A 15453-nucleotide genomic window follows, 5' to 3' on the forward strand; every position below is an offset into this window, starting at 1 on the left:
CACAACTTCTTTTTTTTTTTCCCCTCCACTTCCCCCTCTTTTCACTTTCATCTTGGCCCTCTTCAGCTTTCCCAGGAGGCAATTTGTTCATGACTTTCTTCCAATCTCACCAGAGTTTCTTGTACATGCCAGAAACCTGATCAGGCTACAGTACTCTACCAGGTCAGATCCATATATTATAAGTCTATGAGTGAGTTTAATTCTTCCTCACTTTGAAACATTAAAACAACCATTACCACGTGAAAAATAAAATTAATGCAACACTTTTCTACTTCCCTCAGTTACATTCCAGCCTCATGTGCCCACACTGGCTTCAGATAACAAGCTGTTCTTCTCAGGTCTCGAATCTTTTGGACATAACATTAGGGTTATACATGATACTATGTAATAACGGCTGTGCACAGTCTCTCTGAAAACTCCTTCCTCTCATATTTCACACAAAACCACTCTAGCTCCCTATTTTGAAACCAAATCTTAAAATATCTTTCCACATTACAGCACTTATAATGAAATAGTTGTAAGGGATGTGGGACTGGATTCTTAAAAAGCTTAAGCCAGTGTGGCTTTGTTGACATCCATGAAATATAACTGGCTTTATTAAAGTGTGTTGAGTAGCATCAGCTGGAAAGTTGGCCCCACAACCTAACATTTGAATAGAATCAAGTCACTGATTCTGAGTTTAATTCAAAAAGCACCACTGCACGCTTGGGATTTTACACTGCCAAATCTCTTTCAGAAACTAAAGAGTAAGAATACATGTCTCTTCATGAGGATTTCTCAGTTCAGATCAAGCAATAGGCAGAGGCTTCACATATGCTTTGTTTAAACTGCTGGGCCAACGAGCTGAGCATTTCCGCCTGAAGCTGACACCTATCACCATGACCGATGATGCCCTCATTTACCTCTTGAATTAAAATGGAGCATATCAGCACATATCCTGTCTTACTCCTTGGGTAGTCTCTCACACAAGGCTTCAGACTGCAAAGTTCATCATTAAACACAGATTTTTATCCCGAGGAAGTTCCAGAGGCCCAGAGAAAGATGCTACAAGCTGGAGTTCCTACAGTGTATTCAATTACGGTATGCAAGGGACATTTAAACAAGCTTCCCTGGGATAAATGAAAGAAAAGAGCCAGCATACTCAGCATGAGTAAAACAAAAAGCAATCTTCAGCTGGTGCCGGCCATGCATATTTTGAAAACCATCCCCTTCAGCCATTACCAACAAAAAGTCAGCAAAAACTTATTTTAGAATCTGAAAAGACAGAAATTTAAAGCATTTGGTGGCACAATCTGTTACTTAAGGACAAGCTCATTAAAAATGCACCACTATTTACTGAAGGCAAAATACAGACATGCACTTTTGCATGTAAAGCAAGCACTTATTGAATGATAGGAACACCTTTCCTCCTGATTCGAATGGGACAGAGAGCTAGTTTAATTGTGCTGATGGATGGATGGCTCTGGAAGAAGGCAGTAACTGGGGAAGCTAGTCCAAAACCTCACAAAAACCCATAAGGCCAATGGCTAAGAGACTGAATTCAACAAGAAAAGAGCTGTTGGGCGTTAAAAGGAGCTTAGGAAGAACTACGTAATGGACCCTAGGCTGCACGTACACTGGGGGAGAGCAAGGGTGAACACTGCCTAGATACCAGTCTGAGCAGCACAATTCTGTGTCTTTAGGAGGTGATAAAGTTGTGAAGGAAGAGGAAGGACCAGGCAAACAGAGTTGCAAAGTCAAATGTCAAGAAATGCAGAAACAGGAGCAGCAGAAATCAGAAATCAAGAAAAGCGACCTAGTGGGAAGATGAGACTGAGGAAGAACACTGTAATTATCAACCCACATCGGAGAGAAAGGAAGGGGGAAGGAGCCGGAGCAGAGGAGGTTCATTATTCTCCTTTTTCCACTGAAACTAATTCTTTTGCCTGACTGGCTGCTGCAGACTGCAGTTAAAGTTTGTTGGGGAAACTCAGCTATTTGAGCTGGTGACTGATCTTGCCATGGATTTATACCGCCATAAATCTCTGTCTTAAACCAAGTAGTTACTCCTCATCTTGATAGATCAGGAGCAAGCCCTTGGAAGTGAAAGGTGCTATAGGATCATGAAGCATTTTCTTAAAACACAAAGACAAGATCCTGAAGACAAACAAACACTTGAAGCTCATAGCTATGAATTCCCTTGCTATGTAAAGCCATGTATCAGCCATTCCTGTGGTTGATAGGAGCAAGTCACTTGTTTTTTTCAAGACAACATATCATATATATTGAATACCCTCTGTGAAACATCTCAAAGTAAATGCAATAACCATCATAATAATCATTACCAGACTAATATGCTCTATACCTTTCTAGATCTTTCATATGGTGGTTTTAATCTCTGGTCTTCAGAGCCCTGGGTGTCCATGGCTCCCTTCAAAATAGGTCTATGACATTTAACTTAAAAAAAAAAAAAAAAAAAAAGGCAAGAAAGTTGTCAAAAAGCTCAAATTCATGAGTTCCTGTCCAAGAAGAAAAATGGGGAGGGGAATACTGGCAAATTGGAAAGGATTGAAAGTTTGAGAGGCTTGCAAGAATAGATCAGCCTGCTACAACTCCATGGCAACAGTGTATGACCACTGCACACATGGAAAAGAAGGAAGGGTGAAAGACAGCTTCCCAGTTAAATAATACATTTTTCTGGTCCATGAATTTATTGCGTCTTATCTCCAACATCCCACATGATTCAGAAGACTGAACATCATTCCAAACTGCTCTGGCTTCACCAAAAACATCTCCAGAATAATGAGACTTGCAACCCCAAGACCTAGCCCACTTGACTACTTAACACTGCTTCCAAGCTTCCCATCTGGCAGTCAGAGAAGCAGCCTCTGTATTGGATAACTGGAGACACATACTAAGATTAATGCATTCAAAATAAGCCTAATAACAAAGTAGAGGTTTATAAAGAAGTCATAGTCTCTTCCAGTTTGTTTGTTTTGCTCCTTTAAATTTTCCCAATCTGACAAATATGAGGGAACATTAGAAGAAAATTTATAGAGACGAAGAAAAAATGTTTTATTTTCATGCAAGAAATAATTAGAATAAAACTTGAAAAAGATAATTCAAGAGGCCATTATTTCTATTTCTTTGTTTTGTATGTTACCCTCTACTCCCTGTTCTGCTCCCCTTATATAGATTTTTTTAAAAAAAAAAAAGTAGGTGTTTAATACTGACTGTGTGGAAAAGGAATGGAAAGGAAATAAAAGAATCAGTATTCCTGGTGAATAATTTGGCTAGAGGAAAAAGACAGATACAGATCAGATTCTTTTGATATGTTAAAAGCATCCCAAAATGCCTACGCTCTGGATGCTTTTACACAAATTATCTTTCATCATAAAGTACAAAATACATATAATGGACAGCTCATCTCTCTCCAATGAATATGTAGCCACTAGCTGATAAGATAATAGACTAAACACTGACCTGTCACAGATTTGACGATCATAAAAGTAGAGTTTAAAAAGTTGGTTCTCACGTCTCAGGCATTTAATGGGCAGGCACTAAGATATGCTTCCAGTCTTCAAACCCTTTTCATACTGTTCTGCTTTAATGAGCACAGGCATAACCCTCAAACTGGTTGTATTTGGAGAAAGACACTGTTTGTACATATACTTCTCCTACAACCTCAGTTCCCAGGAACTCCTTCCCACTTAACCTTAGAATGACTTTACTGTCATGTAGTTGCTCTGAAAGGAACAGATTAAAATTTTTTATTGAGTGCAGCAGCCCAATTTGTTTTATATTCTAATCACAAGAGGCACTTGAGGCATCAGTTGATGGATAGGCTCCTAATAAACAATTATTATTATTATTGCAATGTGCAAACCAGCTGCACTGTTGAGAACAGAGCCTCAGAACAGGAAACTCTTTTACTGGTAGCCTTCTCTGAGTTGTCCCTGTGTCGTCGTGAGATCTATGCATCCTCTCTTCACTGTGCGCATGAGAACCAAGCTTTTTTCCTATGTCTCCTTCCCCAAGCACTTTCTTCCAAGGTAGGAAAGACAATGCATATTTGGCCTTAATAATTAATCTAACAGGCACCTTCATTCCTGTACATGCAGCACACATATCTGCTACTTTTTCCCCCTACATTGCAGAAGATATCTGATAGCTCAATCCTCCTTCTCTTTTCTCAGTATCTCCCTTCGGCATCTGACAAGGTTCATTTAAGGATAAAAAATACTCACTTTTGTAAACAATACAGCACGTAAATTCATTTGAACTGGGCAGAACACATTACAGATTGCTTTTATGTAGCTCACTGTCCTGTAAGATGCCACATTAAGATTGCCTAGTTATTGGTAAATATATTTCAAATCAACAGCCAGCCTGAAAAGAAACAGCATGTGGTGCTCAGACCTCAGAACTGATGGGTCTGGGTTCTTTCTACAGTCATACTACTAACCTGCTGTGGGATCACTGGAAAGTCACTGACCCTCACTATCACTACTCTAAACCCTGAAAACCAGAAAGATTAGCTGAAAAATTTTAGTTATTAATGAGGTTTTAGCAGCAGTCTCATACAGGTACTAGCATCTCTTCCTATTAAATTAACAGAAGCTTAAGGAATTTAGTTGCTTATTTCCACTATAGAAGCTAAAAGTATAGGAAAATAAGAACACTTGGACATCTCCTGGGGAAACAGACCTGCATGTCTCATGCCTTCTCTTTTCCTCCCCAGTTTACATCATGACCACTTGTGTGGCACCTCTCATTTAATGTCATCTGAACTGATTGATTTAGGCACTTACACAGTTACAGAAAAACTTTTCATTCTTCCTCAGTGCTATGTAGACATAGCCACAGAACTCAGAAAGAGCAACAGCTTTTAGATGACAACAATGCAAATGTTGACAGCATTCAGGGGTGAAGGCAGGCCAGGGCATACAGGTGTCGAGTGGTGAGTACTGCCTCCCTGAGGAACAGACTCATGTATATGGCACATATCTCACTTGATGTATCTTGGATAAAATTTTTCTTATTCTTCCACACTCAGAGCAGGCCATGGGCATCAACTTTTTGCATTTTGCAAAGTCAGTTGAGCGCTTGTGGTTTTTCCCTTCTCCTGATGATGAGAAAAGGGTTTGCCTTTTTTTTTTTTTCTAAAGAACAAACAATAAGCAAAATAAATAAATCTTTAAAGAGCTTTTTAAAAAAAAGGGGTTTTTTTGAAAGAAAAAAAAAAAAAAGCAAGACCTAAAATTGTATTTATTTATTCTATAAATTCTCCAGGACAGCTTCTTCCTCACTCTGCTTCTTTAGTTCTGTAGTATTTGAAGGCATTTCTTTTCTTGATCAAACTGAGTTTTGTTGATTGGCTTGAGAGAGAGGAATAAAACCATACTTTGATAGTTTGAGAGACTTAGCATTTTACTCATTAATGCTCACAAAGCTCCAAAAAGTCAGGTCGAAGTACAGGCACAGCTTTGCCAAGGAGAATAGTTCGAGGATAGTGTGTTAGCCCCTCGACTGGCTGCGGTACCACCGGAGTCCTTGGAAAATTAATTGCCATAAAGACAGTGCTAATCCACCTCGGTGAGCAATATACATGCTGCCTTGAGTAGAAAGAGGGTCCCTTTGGGCAAGAATCCAGGTGAGCCTGAGGATGAGTTGGTAGTGGCACAAGCAGGCTGGCACACGTTAAATGGCACTATGAACAGTGAGACTGGAGGTATTTGTCACAGTCTTCTACATACACTGAGATCTGTTTGCCCACAGCCTCTCAGTTACGAGGTACTTGCTACAACAACGACAGACCTCTAAGAATTATTTTCTATTTATTGTATTAAGGAATTATCACAGTGTGACTCCAAATCTACCCCATTTAGGTTAAGAAAAAAATTTAGGCTGTGTTAGGAACAAACACTCCAGGAGTGCAAGACCAGTGTTTCGATTATTTTGTGGCAAATAATCAGAAAGCACAATATGCCTGGAATCACGTTTAAGCAGCCTTCTGGAATATATAAGAACCTGGTCAAGCTTGGGCTGGCTGGAAGCTAGGTGAGAGCTTACACAATCACACCACTGGCTTGTTAAGACACTTTCGCAAAGGCTTTTTGATTTCACTTGCACCAGCAGCCTCACGCTGAAATGTTACACTCACAATCAAAGAGAATCTGTGAGCTCAATGCAACACAAGCCATTTCTTATTCACAGAAGGAAAAAGACAAAGATTTCCCCCCAGAATCAGTGGGGTATCTTTCAAACACAGAATCAGAACCTGAATACAGCATTAATAAGAGTATTGGGTACACTGGTCTATAGCTGGTGGGTTTGTGGAGCTCTGTGAAACCCTAATGCAAGAGAAATAAAAAGGCAGATAAAGGGATGAAACTGTGGCCTTTCTGCAGCTGAGTACACAGAGGTATATTCACCCTTAGGAAACAGTTTGTTGGAAGGACAGAGGATTTGCTCATTGTTGTGCAAGAAGTTAGTGTTGAGGCAGCAGTTGCCTCTGTATCTGTGACTGTACCTGGTGCTGCTTATTCCTATCACACAGCTGGGCAGGGGCCACTTCCCTGGTGTTCTCCATTGCTCAAGGACTTTATTCCAACAAACCAATCTCTCTGGCTTAATTCAGCCTCTACAGATGAATTAATGTAATCCACAGGTTTCTACAACTGGAAAATATGAGAAGCAAAGTTCAGTCTAGAAACACAGCACCTTTCTAATGGTGCTAGTCAGGCTGGACGGTCTCACTGGTGACTGTTAATCTGAAAGTGGTTTAAAATGTTGAAGGTCTACTGGTAGGTAGGTACTTTGGCATTCATTCCCTCCCTTCTTCTTCTGCCAGACCCTAGATTGCATAACTTTCTGTAAATGTTGAAATGCTAATCTTCCCCATTCATCCATTTGTGCAGGGATGGGGATGTGGAACCTGTGTGTTTTGCCACAGGGTTAATTATAGTGGTTTATGCATTACTATACTGTCACGAAAGCAGGCTGATGCTTTATGCTTCATACTGTATAATTCAACTATTGTCAAATATCAAATCCCCAAAATATAACAAAGCCCTGTAAGGAAAGGGAATGACATAATGCATGGAATATGAGCAATGCCCAAGAAAGGATAAATAAAAGCCTAAGAGACACAATCTCCCATCAAGACCTGAAACCCACACTACGTAGCAACCCAAAGTAGTTACTCAAAGAAAGAACAGAAAAGCACGGCAAGCCTAGAGTGATGCTTCTACCTTCCAGCTTCTGGCAATCTGCCATTTAGGGATTTCCTGAGCCAGAGGTTGCATCTGCATCAACGTGTTTAATAGCTCCTGCTGGACCTATTTTCCATGAATTTGTCTAATTGCTTCTTGAATCTATATCTGTCAGCAATAAGTTCCACAACTGAATTATGCACTGTGTGAAAAGCACTTCTATTTGTTCTGGTCTAAAATAGCTGCCTGAAAATTCCCTTCATTGCCCCTTTAGTCTTATGTTATTCCAGGGGATAGCCATTTCCAATTCACTTTTCCCATGCCATTTATGACTTTACACACACCTGTATTACTTGCCTCTCTTCCAGGCTGAACTGCCCTATTTTATTTAAACTCTTCTAGGAAAGCCATTTTATAACGCTACTCATCCTTGTTGCCCTCTCTGTATCTTCTCCTTTTTAGAGAGGAGGATCAGGCCTGTATGCTCGTTCAAAACACGGGTGGATCATAAATTTTCAAGCTGCATAAGGCCATTTTCTATTATGTTGTCTACTTCTCATTTAAGCATGCCTGACAGTGTATTTTCCCCTTTGTTCTCTGGCTGCAGGCAGGTCACTTCTTTCTTGTCTGTTCATGCTGTAAGCTCATCAGGGTAAAGCTGTTTTCTGATCATGAGTTTGTGCAGGGCCTACTGCACAATGGGGGGCTGCAAAACAGACATCCGGAAGGTAGACAGTGGTAGGCAATTTTTATGCAGGTTGCCAGACAAACCTAAGTTAGCTAAACTCTACTGCTTGCTGATGGGGACTTACGGGAAATAACCACACTGGTCATGTACCTGTGGGGTTAATCCCAAAACTGCATTCTACATAGAAATGATGGGTAGGTAATACAAATGACACAAACCATAGAGCAATAATAAACACTTCTGTTTCAGTGAAGTGCTAAAGTGCTCAGCAGTGCATGGGAAAAATCCATTATGAGCAATTAATAATTGCTCCAAAACTCCATTTCTGTCTCAGAAAATCCTGAGCCCCTGCTAATTTATGCCAGGGGAATGCACCAGGGAATTAATGCCATAGTTTTATCCTCAGAAGCTCTGCTGTTGGCCACTGTTGCTAACAGATAAAGGGATAGACAACATTTTTGGTTTCATTTAGCATGCCTGTCTATATGTGTGTAATTTCAAGCATCTTAATCGCAGATGCATCCCATAGAGCCAACTGCTTTGCAAAACCAGACGTGAGGCTGTTCCTATCTGAATACATTTTGTTCTAAGGAGGCACAAAAAGATCCAGACTTTTGTGCATTGTCACCGAATAAATTTATTGTTTGCTATGGAATTGCACTCATCAGAGCTGTACTTCTGATCACTTTCTGACCAGCACACCCCAGCGAAACACAGTGTCTTACATTCAAGTCAAGAATCTTTGTGGGCCAAAACTCAATCCTTTACACTCTAATGTTCTCAACCATTGCTTTCATAGCGAACACTGTCTATCCACCCTATTCCTTATCTCCAGCATCCACAGACTTCATATCTGTACTTTGGAGAGCACTTGCAAAAAGAATCTGTATAAATTTTTAGCACAGATTAGCTAAAATGCATTGAATATCTGTGTGGACATACTCATTCAGCATTAAAGTAGCCCTAATTCAATTTAACTTACTTCACTTCCAAAGTGAATTAAGGTAAATGTAATTGAGGCTACTTAAATTCTGATTAAGAGACTTGACATCTGCCGCAAGTGAAGCTATATTATCCACAGGGAGTTAATTCACCACCATAAGTGTGGAAACACAACCAACTGCATAGCAGGAAAGCCGGAGAAAAAGGAAATCGTTAGTCCCTGAATTGCAATAATCACCACAGTGTATTTATGCTAAATGCGTATTTAATTTGGGAGGCAACATTCTTGCATACCAAAAAGGGAAATAGACTTACCTTGCTTAGGAGAACAATCCTATAAAATTTTCCAGTTAATTTTTTATTTTGTAACAGAATTATAATTCTGTCAGAATTTCAGAGAAGTCGGTTAAGAAAAAAGGAGATAAAGTTTCACCACAGTAAGCGCAACAGCAATCAGATTTTCCTTGCTAACTCACAGTTCTGTGAGTGTCCATCTTTATGTGGGCACAGTAGAAAATGCCAGTTTACACAACACATCACAGAAAGCCCATGTGTGCCCTGCTGTGCTTTTTGTTTTCCTATCAATTTGATGGTTAATTCACTTGTTTTCACCTGATTGCAGAACCAGAGAAACCTCAAGCTCTTGCTGCCTTGATGCTTTACCTGTTTCAGGCCACATCTATGAGTAGCTGTACTGCTATTTGACAGTAAGAGGCCTGTGGGTGTCCTTGAACAGCCTCGTGGTTTCAACTCTCGGTTCAAGGGTGCCATCCCTATGCATGATAGAATTACTTCCTATACTGTTGGTGAAGATGCACATGTAGACATAACTGGAAAAGCTGACCTGATTTTACTATATGTCAAGAGTTCTGTTATTTGAAAAATCAAGGTTTATTAAACTTTGCACATTATTCAGTTCACTTCATGCCATTATCACACTCATAATTTTTGTGTAGAGCAGCAGTTATTTACAACTGAACTGTAAATCTAAAACTTAAAAGCAGTTTTCCAGCTTAACCTTCAACTTTTCGTTGACAATCATAGCAAAACCAGAATTGCTAGGGTTATTGGCCCAGCCTGGACTTAAGGGAGATAAGCACGTGCTTGAACAGAGTACAGCTCCAAAGCAGCAAAGTGTTGCCTGAGAGCAAAACAAGACAGTAGAGGCCAAGGGAATAAGTACCTTCTTTAGACTCTTATGCAGCCCAGCAATCCTCCCCAGCTCTCTCCACAAGTCTGCAGGTATGTGAAGTCCTTATGATCTTCAGCCAAGGCTTTCGTTGTCCAGGTCCTAATTCATACTGTTCTATATTCAGACTGGAGGGGCATGCTTGATTCTAGAGATAAATAAGAAGGAAAGATGTGACCTTTACCATGAAGAAATCTAGACCTTTCTGAACCAGTCTCAAACCCAGTAATGAAGGACTAAAGCTCATTTTCTGTCGTACATATGCATTTTTTCTAACTTTGTCTTCCGAAACTTTACAAGGTTTGACACTTACTCCTTTCTGTACACCTCGTTCCAACAGCTGCATTGCCAGTGGAAATTTCTCCATAGTCTCCAATATTCACACTATGTGTGTTGAGAACATTGGGTTTGGGCAAGAAATTTTCTTCTTCTCCCTTCTTTCTGATAGATTTCAATCAGTTAGAATTGCACTGTAGAATGAAGGATAATTTCAGAGGTGGTGTAAGAAATTTTCAGTAGAAACCTGAATGCTTCCTGTTTTTCCTGCAGAATTTCTCCTCAGAAATACATTCTAGAGATACGCTAAACGGTAACTCAAAGTTGCCATCTTAGCCTGATGGGATAAGAGCTAGCAAGCTCTACCACACACTCTCCTTGTCTACCCCATAGAAAGTGTGTCAAGGATATGACTCTGACTGTATACTACTCCCGTCTACAAATTGCCCAACAGTCCAGCTTATTTTGAGGTAGTACTGGAACCTTCAAATTTGTTAACTTGGTTTAAATACCTTTCACTAACAATCAGAATTATTTTTGATTTAAAAAAATAGATAAACTTTAAAAATACAAAAAAAAAAAAGACTAAAATAGGAGGAAAAAAAATTTCATGTCTGAAACCAAAACATTTAATTCTGAAAATTCCCTTAACAATCAAAGTCCACACTGACACCAAGTGAGAGGGGAGAAAAAGATGTTATTTGTGATTTCTGAGAAATCTATTCCTCTGAGAAAATATTTGTTGACAAAGACAGGAGAGGGGGAAAAAAAGCATAAAGAATACACCAAAAAAAAAAAAAACCCACAGAAAGAAGTGAGGAACAATACTTAAGGGAGATAAATATATAAGGGATATAAGATCTTCCTACCTCATATCCACATTTCACAGCAAGACTAATAATATGAATTTAATGATATCCATGTAGGAACTGATTTTCCTACCTGGAATTTCTTGCCTGACAAAGTGATCAAGGCCTCAGCCTCAGGTAACTCATAGAGAAATAATATGTGAGAAAAATATAATTTTAATGTCTTCTACCAAAAATGATGACCAGCTGTGCCCTCTATACTGGCGTTATTAGTTCATTACTTCCAGATAATGGGGAAGCAGCTTTGCTGTGTGGTTGTAAGTGAAGTAGACTGGAGTAGTGAGTTCAAAAGTGACAGAAAAAAAAAAATTCCAAGAACTCAACTGAGAAGCTAACTGGAAAAGTGGGGCTGAAGATCTAAATGCAGGAGGTGGATGATTCAGTAATGAATGGAAGGCTCATTTTGACAGCTTGGGCTGCCATCCAAGCTAATTTGTTTCCAAGCCTTCAGTTTGCCAACTGAAGTGGCTGAGAAATAATAGGCCCTCAAAAATATTTCTAAGGAAACACAATGCCCATTATCACTGAAGGAGAAAGAATCTGCACGTTTCAAAGAGGAAAAAGAAATTTGAGATCTGCTAACTTTGGCCAGTTCCAAATGACACAGGAAGGAGCAGTTACAATGTAGTGAAAGGAAAGAAGTGGAGTATTGTTAAATAAATTCAAAGTAAAAGTCATCACAAAAAATAGACACAATAAATAGAAGAATGTTTCTTTCACAGAGGGATGATTTTATGGCTGAGCCCATGCAAGCAGCCTATGATAAAGAAAAGAGTTAGGGTCATAGGAAAAAATGAAAAAGAAATCGGTAAAGAGAAGTAGTACATAATAAAATGAAAAATAATGAAACAATCTCTTTAGGTTTGACTTGATCATCATAGAGTTTCATATAAATTCGTATGGATATTTTGTAGACAATAGAGGCCTAACAAATTAACAAATTCCCTCACACAAACACTTTGCAGCTCTCACTGAAGTCAACAACAGCCAGGAATGTCTTGTAATTGTCACCAGAGGTTAAGCCTGGACTTCCTTGTCCTTCCAGTCATACGGTACCTGTATGATCTTAGCCATTTACAACAGGTATACATGGAGCACTGTGCAGAAATCCCCAATGTACCAGTAACACCACAGAGCCGTGCTGGTAGAACACCTCGAGTTGGGAAATGCAAAAGCCATGTTCTGTCCATGGGTCAGCCAGATGCAATACCAGTCCTGCTGAACAGGAGCTGCCTGTCCTTCCAGTAGTGTTGAAAATACATCCACAGCCACTCTTTACCTTCATACCCTGTTTCTTCATGTTAACTAAGATGACAGCTCATCTAGAAAACAGAGGAGAAGCACGAGATTTGGTAACTATTTGAAAGGGGCTTTTAGTGTAGAGCAGCCAGATGCTTCCCACTAGAAAAAGGAGTTAGCTTTATGTGCAGTTAAGCAGAATAAGAAATTCTGAAGTGCTGAGAAACTACTTCATGACTACAAGAAATATCTATGGAGGTTGTACACTCTTTTTCACCACATACTTTTATGAAGACGATAGACATGGTCAGCATATTTATAAAAAGCTTAATTTTGTTTTAATTTATGAGAACACATTTAAAAATTGTTATTATTTGTAAAAAATTCCCTTATTATATTTCTTTTCTTCCTAAGGGAACAAAATTCCAGTTTTCTGGAATAGCGGCATCTCATCTGCTTCAAGATTTGCTCAGCAAAATACTAAAGTTACCTGTTAGCCTTCAGCTTAGGTTTTTCTAACACTCAGCGGCTGCAAAATGCACCTTTCTCACATGCTGCGTACTTGATGCTACAAACACCCTCTCTTTTTGCCAGCATTGTGCACAAAAGCAAACTAACCTTTTGCTAGGAGACTTGCCAGCCTTTTGCAAGATACCATCTCTGTGATGCCCCAACAACAGATGACTTCAGCCTCTTAACCATCTTCCTGATATGAAACCTCCTTTTTTCTGAGAGGTATGCTTAGCCTGCATTTTTAAATGAATGAAGGAAGAGTGAAACTACTGTAATTCTAAATCTCAAAGGGCTTTAGATGCACATTTCATGGTAGATGGTACTGAGGATCATTCCTAATAGATTTATACAGGTGCCCACTATCTCCATTTCCACTGAGAAGGGAATCTAGAACCAAAAGTTATTTTTTCTATTTCTAATACAATTGCACTACCAGGCTACTTAATTAAATGGGCACTCAAAGCTAACATGTTCCCTCAGGGTAAATCTAAATTGCAATGGGAAGGTGTGACCGCAATTTATGTAGGCATGCCAAGCCGAGCTTCCACCTCATGAGTATCAATCAGTAGCAACAAAGCTGCACCTGAACAGGCTTCACTGCGGGCTCTAGAACTGCACACGTATTCACACAACTGTGTCACCTCTGTGGTTTTTACAACAGCTAGATTAAAACTAGCTACAGCATAATCAGGGCCAGGATTGGACTCATGAAATATTTGAGAAGATATGACATCCCTTCCCCTTCCAATCACCCAGTGAATTTCTACCTAACAATTTCAGAGCCCTTGTAACAGTCCCCGTTGCTCACTCCTAAAGCCAATAGTGTTTCCATGTGTTCATTTTCAGCAGGGGTACACTTTTAATAACTATGCACTGTCATACCTTGTGTTTTTTTCATGTCAGTTGTTTTCATGGGTGGTCACCTCTCCCCAGCAGAGCCCAAGGGTTTATTCAATACCTTGCAAATTGATTCTTACTCATGAGAGGGTACTGGCTGGATGCCACTGAAACAGATATAACCACGTTTCTGGAGATGAGATTGTGGGTGTTTATTCAATAAGCTGCATCTTCACAATATTCTGTTATTGGAAATCCAAGTATTTTAGAAAATTAACCTTTTGACAGAATTCTGACAAGGCAGGATGCTTTGCTGATAGATGAACAGTATCCTGACACACTTAAACAGATTAATATTTGTGAATTTTGACATAATTACTGATTTCCTCAACAGATTTAAAGTCTAAGTTTATCTTCATGTTAATCCAATTTCATGCCTAGAACAGAGCAAGCACAACAGAATGTCTTTCGTAACCTTCTGATATCATTAATTATTGCTACATTGGGAGTTACAGCATGGAACAAACAGGTTTTTAAATGGAAATCATTTGTCTCTCAGCAGGGAGACTCAACAGTTTTATTTCCTTCAACACCAAGCTGCATTCAAGTAATCTTGTTTCATGGTGATCCTCCCTCGACAACCTCCAAGTCAATGGTGAAATCCCATCTATTTTGTCCCTGGATTGGTCAAATATGCTGCCCATAAGGGGAGGCGTCTATTTCCTCTCTTAATTGTGGAGGAAGGGTTTTCTATATGTTAAGGCCATGCTTTCCCCAAGCTGTGGGCATTTGGTCAGGTTTCCTGGTGATTTTCCACAAAAGGAAATCCCCTAACTCATTAAAAAAAAAAATAGATTAATTGACCGGTTCAGTAACAAGCTGCCCCAGGACCCAATAAACTTTACAAAGGGTACATTCCAATTACGACTGGGCTCAGCATGAACCTGATAAGTAAGCCAGCATAATCTTTCTCCAGCATTAAGAATTTTTTTTCCTTTTCCCCCATTAATTTAACTCTTTCTTGGCACTTGTGGATTGACTAAGTTCTTATTTTCCCTTTCCTTGTGAATGTTAACCCTACTGAACAACTCCCAGCAACATGACCTAACAGGTTCAATAAAACCAATCACACTGGTCTACAGTCACTTTTTTGGCACTGCTGTGGCCTTCTAGGAAGGGTTGGCTACAGTGCTGCCTTCCACACTCTGCCTCATGTAATAAAATGAATCCAGATCTCAGAATAGGACAGGGAAGAGAGAAAGTGATTTTCTGACATCAGAAACATCAAGGGGAACAGCTGGACCCACTTGCTAGCAGAGTACAGCTAACAGCCTGCCTTCACTATCTGAGAGCATCGGGAGGTATACAGGGTCTTCTGGTAACAAGCATAACGGCAACAGCAGGAGAAGGAAATAGAAGGTAGACATGAAGTTAGGGAGACAAAAACAAAAGTTACTGGCTATAAAACATTTGTTGTTTCATCTTTTCCCATCTTAGTCCACCATAGCATTAGACAACACGTAAGAATGTGCATTTAAGACTCAAAGCGCTCCTCAACCTTTTGCGCCCATCCCTGTTCTGAGGTACTACCTAGAAAAGCCTGATGTTTGGTAACACGTACATGTCAGATGTGAGTAAGCCTGGCTAACTAAAAAGAAGAGCTCCTAGTTTTAGCTCTTTACAGCAGTTCCCCACCTAAGGCACCAA

The sequence above is a fragment of the Athene noctua genome, chromosome 13 (assembly GCF_965140245.1).
Source record: "Athene noctua chromosome 13, bAthNoc1.hap1.1, whole genome shotgun sequence".
NCBI classification, from domain to species: Eukaryota; Metazoa; Chordata; class Aves; order Strigiformes; family Strigidae; genus Athene; species Athene noctua.